The following is an 8,947-nucleotide window of genomic DNA, read 5'->3' on the forward strand; positions in this document are numbered from 1 at the left end:
CTCCCGCGGAGCGGCTGGTAGTTTCGAACCGCTGACCTTAAGGTTCGCAGCCCGATTCGTAATCACTACGCTACCAGAGCTCCTTGTAGCTAGCTCTCTGTATATGGATATGTTGGACTTATCTGCCTAGTAGGTAGCCATCTGTATATGAACATATTTGACTTGTCTGCCATGTAGCTAGCTCTCAGTATATGGAAACATTGTACACATCTGTCATGAAGCTAAAACTCTGAATATGGACATGTTTGAGTACTTGGCCATGTAACTAGCTCTCTGTATATAGACAATTTGGACTCATCTGCCTTGTAGCTAAAACTCTGTATATGGAAATGTTCCCCTACCTTGCATTGTAGCTAGCTCTATGTATATGGACGTTTTTGACTCTTCTGCCATGTACTTAGCGCTCTGTACATGGATATGTTGGACCGATCTGCCAAGTAGTTAGCTTTCTGTATAGGAATGTATTGGACTTGTCTGTCATGTAGGTAGCTCTCAATTTATGGATACCTTGCACACATCTGCCATGTAGCTGGAACTCTGTATATGGACATTTTGGACTAGTCTGCTATGTAGCTAGTTCTCTGTACATGGATATGTTACTCTGAACTGAGAAATAGGTAGCTCTCTGTATATGAACATATTGGACTTGTGTGCCATGTAGCTAGCTCTCAGTATATGAACACTTTGTACTCAATCGCCATGAAGCTTCAACTCTGTATATGGAAAAGATGTACTACTCTGTGATGCAGCTAACTCTGTGTATATGGACATTTTGTCCTCGTCTGATATGTAGGTAGCTCTCCTTGCATGGCTATTTTGGACTGATATGCAATGAATCTAGCTCTCAGTACATGGACAAGTTAGACAATTCTGCAATGTAGCTAGAACTTTGTATATGGAAATGTTGCACTATCCTGCCATGTAGTTAGATTTCTGTATATAGACAAGTTGGACTCATCTGCCTTGTAGCTAGAACTCTGTATATGGAAATGTTGCACTAACCTGCCATTTAGCTAACTCTCTGTATATGATCATTTTGGACTCGTCTTCCATGTAGCTAGCTTCTCTGTACATGGGAATGTTGGACTGATCTGTCAAGTAGGTAGCTCTATGTATATGAACATAGTTGACTTGTCTGCCCTGTAGGTTGCTCTCAGTATATGAAAAGTTGGACACATCTGCCATGTATCTACTACCCTGAATTTGGACATGTTGGATTACTCTGCCATGTAGCTCACTCTCTGTACACGGGTATGTTGGAATGATCTGCCAAGTAGGTAGCTCTCTGTATTTGAACACATTGGACTTGTCTGCCATGAAGGTACCTCTCAGTACATGGACAAGTTGGACACATCTGCCATGTAGCTTGTACTTTGAATATGGACAGGTTGGAATACTCTGCCATGTAGCTAGATCTCAGTATATGGACACGTTGAACACATCTGCCATATAGCTAGAACTCTGTATATGGAAATTGTGCACTACTCTGCCAGGTAGCTTGCTCTCTGTACATCGATATGTTGGGCTGATCTTCCAAGCTGTTTGCTCTCTGTATATGAACATATTATACTTGTCTGCCATGTAGCTAGGTTTCAGTATATGGACATGTTGGACTCAATCTGCCATGTAGCTAGTACCCTGTATATGGACATGGTGGACTACTCTGCCTTGTAGCTAACTCTCAGTATATGGATATGTTGAACACATCTGCCATGTAGCTAGAACTCTGTATATGGAAATGTTGCACTACTCTGCCATGTAGCTAACTCTCTGTATATGGACAAATTAGACTTATCTGCCTTGTATCTAGAACTCTGTATATGGAAATGTTGCATTACCTTGCCATGTACCTACCTCTCTGTATATGGACATTTTGGACTTGTCTGCCATGTAGCTAGCTCTCTGTCAATGGATATGTTGGACCGATCTGCCAAGTAGGTAACTCTCTGTATATGAACATATTGGACTTGTCTGCCATGTAGCTAGCTCTCAATATATGGACACTTTGGACTCATCTACCATGTAGCTTAACTCTGTTTATGGAAATGATGCACTACTGTGCCATGTAGGTAACTCTCTGTATATGAATACATAGACATTTTGGACTCGTCTGACATGCAGCTAGCTCTCTGGGCATGGATATTTTGGATTGATCTGTCATGTAGCTACTACTCTGTATTTGGACATGTTGGAGTACTCTGCCATGTAGTTAGCTCTCAGTGTATGCACACGTTGGACTCATCTGCCTTGTAGCTAGAACCCTGTATATGGAAATGTTGCACTACTCTGAAAGTATCTGACTCTCTGTATATGGACATTTTGAACTTGTGTGCCATGTAGTTGCTCACTGTGCATAGATATGTTGGATTGATCTGCCATGTAGGTAGCTCTCTGTATATGAACATATAGGACATGTCTGCCATATAGGTCGATGTCTGTATATGGACATGTTGGAATCATCAGCCATGGAGCCAGCTCTCTCTGTATGAACATGTTGGACTCATCTGCTTAGTAGCATGTCCTGTAAATATACACACGTTGGACACATCTGCCATGTAGCTAACACTCTGTATATGCACATGTTGAACTACTCTGCCATGTATCTAGCTATCAGTATATGAACATGTGGGACTCATCTAGAGTTCTGAATATAGAAAAGTTGCACTACTCTGCCATGTAGGTAACTCTCTGTATATGAATACATTGGACTTATATGCCATGCAGGTAGTACTCTGTATATGGACAAGTTGGACTACTCTGCCATTTAGCTAACTCTCATAATATGGACACCTTGGACTCATGTGCCATGCAGCTAGAGCTCTGTATATGGAAATGATGCACTACTCTGTCATGTAGCTAGCTCTCTGTATATAGATATTTTGGACTCGTCTGCCATGTAGCTAGCTCTCATTGCATGGATATGTTGGACAGATCTGCCATGTAGTTAGCTCTCTGTATATGAACATATAGTAAATGTCTGCCATGAAGCTAGCTCTCTGTATATGCACATATTTAAGCCATCAGCCATGTAGCCAGATCTATATGTATCAACATGTTGGACTCATATGCCTTGTAGCTAGTCCTCTATATACACTTGTTGGACTCATCTGACATGTAGCTAACTTTCAGTATATGGACATGTGGGACTCCTGTGCCATGTAGCTAAGCTCTGTATATGGAAATGTTGCACTACTCTGTCATGTATCTACCACTCTTTATATGTACATGTGGGACACATCTGCCATGTAGTTAGAGCTCTGTATATGGAAATGTTGCACTACTCTGCCATGTAGCTAGCTCTGTGTATATGGACATTTTGGACTCATCTACCATGTAGCTAGCTCTCAGTGCATGGATATGTTGGACTGATCTGCAATGTAGGTAGCTCTCTCTATATGAACATATTGGAATTTTCTGCCAAGTGGGTAGCTCTCTGTATATGTACATATTTAAGTAATCAGCCATGTAGCCAGAACTATCTGTATGAACATGTTGGACTCATCTGCCTTGTAGCTAGTCCTCTATATATACACTTGTTGGAATCATCTGCCATGAAGCTAACTCTCAATATATGGACATGTTGGACTACTCTGCCATGTGGCTGGCTCACAGTATATTGACATGTTGGACTCATCTGCCATGTAGCCAGCTCTCTATGTATGAACATATTTGACTCATCTCCCTCATATCTTGCCCTATAAATATACACATGTTGGACTCATCTGCCATATAGGTAACTCTCAGTATATGGACATGTTAGACTCATCTGCCATGTAGCTAGTACTCTGTATATGTACATGTTGGACTATTCTGCCATGTAGCTAGCTCTCAGTATATGGACATGTGCGATTCATCTGCCATATAGCTGGAGCTCTGAATATGGAAATGTTGAACTACTATGCCATGTAACTAGCTCTCTTTATGTGGACATTTTGGACTCGTCTGCCATGTATCTAGAACTCTGTATATTGAAAGGTTGCACTACTCTGTCATGTAGCTTGCTCTCTGTATATGGACATTTTGGACTCCTCTGCCATGTAGCTAGCTCTCTGTGCTTGGATATGTTGGACTAATCTGCTATGTAGGTAGCTCTCTGTATACGAACATATTGGACTTGTCTGCCATGTAGCTAGCTCTCTGTATATGGACATGTTGGACCCATTAGCCATGTAGACATCTCTCTCTTTATGAATATATTGGATTCATCTACCTTGTAGTTAGTATTCTCTATATAAAAAAAAGTTGGATTCATCTACCATGTAGCTAACTCTGAATATATGGACATGTTAGACTCATCTGCCATATAGCTAGTACACTGCATATGGACATGTTGGACTACTATGCCATGTAGCTGGCTCTCAGTATACGGACATGTTAGACTCATCTGCCATTTATCTAGAACTCTGTATATTGAAAGGTTGCACTACTCTGTCATGTAGCTTGCTCTCTGTATATGGACATTTTGGACTCCTCTGCCATGTAGCTAGCTCTCTGTGCTTGGATATGTTGGACTAATCTGCTATGTAGGTAGCTCTCTGTATACGAACATATTGGACTTGTCTGCCATGTAGCTAGCTCTCAGTATATGGGCATGTTGGACTCAACAGACATGTAGCCAGCTCTTGCTGTATGAACATGTTGGACTCATCTGCCTTCTAGCTAGTCCTCTAAATATGCACATGTTGGACTCATCTGCCATGTAGCTAACTCTCAGTATATGGACATGTTGGACTCATCTGCCATGTAGCTAGTATTCTGTATATGAATATGTTGGACTTCTCTGACATGTAGCTAACTCTCAGTATATGGACACGTTGGAATCATCTGCCATATAGCTAGAACTCTGTATTTGGAATTATTGCACTACTGTGCCATGTAGCTAGCTCTCTGCATATGGGCATTTTGGGCTTCTGCCATGTAGCTAGCTTTCTGTGCATGGATATCTTGTACTGATCAGCCATGTAGGTAGCTCTTTGTATATGAACATATTCGACTTGTTTTCCCTGTAGCTAGCTAAATATACATGGACATGTTGGACTCATCAGCCATGTAGCCAGTTCTCACTATTTGAACATGTTGGACTCATCTGCCTTGTAGATACTCCTCTCTATATATACATGTTGGACTCACCTGCCATTTAGTTAACTCTCAGTATATGGACATGTAGGACTCGTCTGCCATGTAGCTAGTACTCTGTCTATGGACATGATGGACTACTCTGCCATGTAGCTAACTCTCATATGTACATGTTGGACTAATCTGCCATGTAGCTAGAGCTCTGTCTATGGACATGATGGACTACTCTGCCATGTAGCTAACTCTCATTATATGTTCACATTGGACTCATCTGCCATGTAGCTAGAGCTCTGTATATGGAAATGTTGCACTACTCTGCCATGTAGCTAGCTCTCTGTATATGGACATTTTGGACTCGTCTGCAACATAGGTAGCTCTCTTTGCATGGATATGATGGGCAGATCTGCCATGTAGGTAGCTCTCTGTATATGGACATGTTTGACTCATCAGCCTGTAGCCAGATATCTCTGTATGAACATGTTGGACTCATCTGCCTTGTAGCTAGTCCTCTATATACACACTTATTTTACACTTATGTAGATAACTCTCAGTATATAGACATGTTGGACTCTTCTGCAATGTAGCTAGTACTCAGTATATGCACACGATGGACTTATCTGACATGTAGCTAAAAATCTATATATGGAAATGTTGCACTACTATGCCATGTAGCTGGGTCTGTATATATGGACTTTTTAGACTATTGTGCCATGTAGCTAGCTATCTGTGCATGGATATATTGGACAGAACTGACATGTAGGTAGCTCTCTGTATATGAACGTATTGGACTTGTCTGTCATGTAGCTATCTCTCTGTTTATGGACATGTTGGATTCATCAGATTTTTAGCCAGCTCTCTCTGTATGAACATATTGGATTCATCTGCCTTGTAGCTAGTCCACTATATATACACATGTTGGAATCATCTGCCATGTAGCTAACTCTCAGCATATGGACATGTTGGACTCATCTGCTATGAAGCTAGTACTCTGTATATGGACATGTTGGACTCATCTGGCATGTAGAAATTACTCTGTATATGGACATGATGGAGTACTCTGACATGTAGTTAACTCTCAATATTTGAACACGTTGGACTCATCTTTCATGTCGTTAGTACTCTGTATATGGATATGTTGGACTACTCTACAATGCAGCTAGCTCTCAGATATGGACTCATTGGACTCATCTAGTTCGAACTCTGTATATAGAAATGTTGTACTACTGTGCCATGTAGTTAGTTCTCTGTATATGTATATTTTGGATTTGTCTGCCATGTAGCTAGCTCTTTGTGCATGGATATGTTGGAGTGATCTGCCATGTAGGTAGCTCTCTGCATGTGAACTTATTGGACTTGTCTGACATGGGCATGTCTGACTCATCAGCCATGTAGCCAGCACTCTCTGTATGAAAATGTTGGACTAATCTTCCTTGTAGCTATTCCTCTGTATATACACATGTTGGACTCATCTGCTATGTAGCTAACTTTCAGTACATGGACACCTTGGTCTCATTTGGCATGTAGCTAGTACTCTGTATATAGACATGTTGGAATCATCTACCATGAAGCTAGCTCTCAGTATACGGACACCTTGGACTCATCTGCCATGTAGCTAGAATACTGTATATAGAAATGTTGCACTATTCTGTCATGTAGCTAGCTCTCTGTATATGGACTTTTTGCGTTTGTCTGCCATGTAGCTAGCTCTCTGTGTATGGATATGTTGGACTGATCTGCCATGTAGGTAGCTCTCTGTATATGAACATATTGGACTTGTCTGCAATGTAACTGGTTCTCAGTATATGGACATGTTGTACTTCTCTGCCATGTTGCCAGCTCACACTGTATGAACATGTTGGTCTCATCTAACTTGTAGCTAGCCCTCTAAGTATACAAATGTTGGACTCATCTGCCATGTAGCTAAATCTCAGTATATGGATATGTTGGAATCATCTGCCATGTAGCTAGTACTCTGTGTATTTATATGTTGGACTACTCTTCCATGTAGCTATCTTTCAATATATGGACACGTTGGACTCATATGCCATGTAGCTAGAACTCTGTATATGGGAATGTTGCAATCCTCTGATATGTAGCTATCTCTCTGTATATGGACATTTTGGTCTCATCTGCAATGTAGCTAGCTCTCTGGTCTTGGATATGTTGGACTGATCTGCCATGTAGGAAGCTCTCTGTATATGAACATATTAGACTTGTCTGTCATATAGCTAGCTCTCTGTATTTGGGCATGTTGAACTAGTCTGCCATTTAGCTAGTTCTTAGTATATGGGCATGTTGGACCCATCTGCCATGTACCTAGAACTCTGTATATGGAAATGTTTCTCTACTCTGCCATGTAGTTAGCTCTGTGTATATAGACGTCTTGGACTCGTCTGCCATCTATCTAGCTCTCTGTGCATGGATATGATGGACTAATCTGCCATGTAGGTAGCTCTCAGTATATAAACATATTGGTCTTCTCTGCTATGTAGCCTGCTCTCTGTATATGGACATGTTGGACTCATCAGCCATATAGACAGCACTCTCTGTATGAACATGCTGGATTCATCTGCCTTGTACCTAGTCCTCTATATATACACATGTTGGACTCATCTTACATGTAGCTAACTCTCAGCATATGGACATGTTGGACTCATCCGCTATGAAGCTAGTACTCTGTATATGGACATGTTGGACTACTCTGCCATGTAGCTAGCTTTCTGTATATGGACATTTTGGACTCGTCGGCCATGTAGCCTGCTCTCTCTGTATGAATTTGTTGGACTCATCAGCCTTGTAGTTATTCCTCTCTATATACACATGTTGGACTCATCTACCTTGTAGCTAGTCCTCTATATATACACATTTTGGATTCATCTGTCATGTAGCTAACTCTCAGTATATGGTCCTGTTGGACCCATCTGCCATGTAGCTAGTACCTGTACATGGACATGTCGGACCATTCTGCCATGTAGCTATCTCTCAGTTATGGACATGTTGGACTCATCTGCCATTTGGCTAGAACTCCGTATATGGAAATATTGCACTAATGTGTCATGTAGCTAGCTCTCTGTATAAGGTCATTTTGAACGTGTCTGCCAAGTAGCTAACTCTGTGCATAGATGTGCTGGACTGATCTGCCATGTAGGTAGCTCTCTGTATATGAACATATGGGACATCTCTCCCATGTAGCCTGCTCTCTATATATGGACATGTTGGACTCATCAGCCATGAAGGAGCTCTGAATATGAACATGGTGGACTCATCTGCCTTGTAGCTAACGCTTAAATGTACACATGTTGGACTAATGTGTCATATAGCTAGCTCTCAGTATATGGACATGTTGGATTCATCTACCATGTAGCTAGCTCTCTGTATATGGACACGTTAGACACAACAGCCATGTAGCCAGCTCTCTCGGTATGAACATGTTGAACTCATCTGACTTATAGCTAGTCCTCTATATATATACATGTTGGACTCATCTGCAATGTAGCTAGCTTTCAGTATATGGACATGTTGGACTACTCTGCCAATTTGCTAGTACTCTGTATATGTAAATGTTGGACTACTCTGCCATTTAGCTATCTCTCAGTATATGGACACGTAGGACTCATCTGCAATGTAGCTAGAACTATATATATGGAAATGTTGCACTATTCTACCATGTAGCTAGCTCTCTGTATATGGACATTTTGGACTTGTCTACCATGTAGCTAGTTCTTCGTGTATGGATATGTTAGACTGATCTGACATTTAGGTAGCTGTCTGTATATGAACATATTGGACTTGTCTGCATTGTAGCTGATTTTCAGTATATGTTGGACTCATCTACCATGTAGCTAGCCCACTAAGTATACAAATGTTGGAC

Source organism: Chrysochloris asiatica, unplaced genomic scaffold (assembly GCF_000296735.1).
Source record: "Chrysochloris asiatica unplaced genomic scaffold, ChrAsi1.0 scaffold00152, whole genome shotgun sequence".
Lineage (NCBI taxonomy): Eukaryota > Metazoa > Chordata > Mammalia > Afrosoricida > Chrysochloridae > Chrysochloris > Chrysochloris asiatica.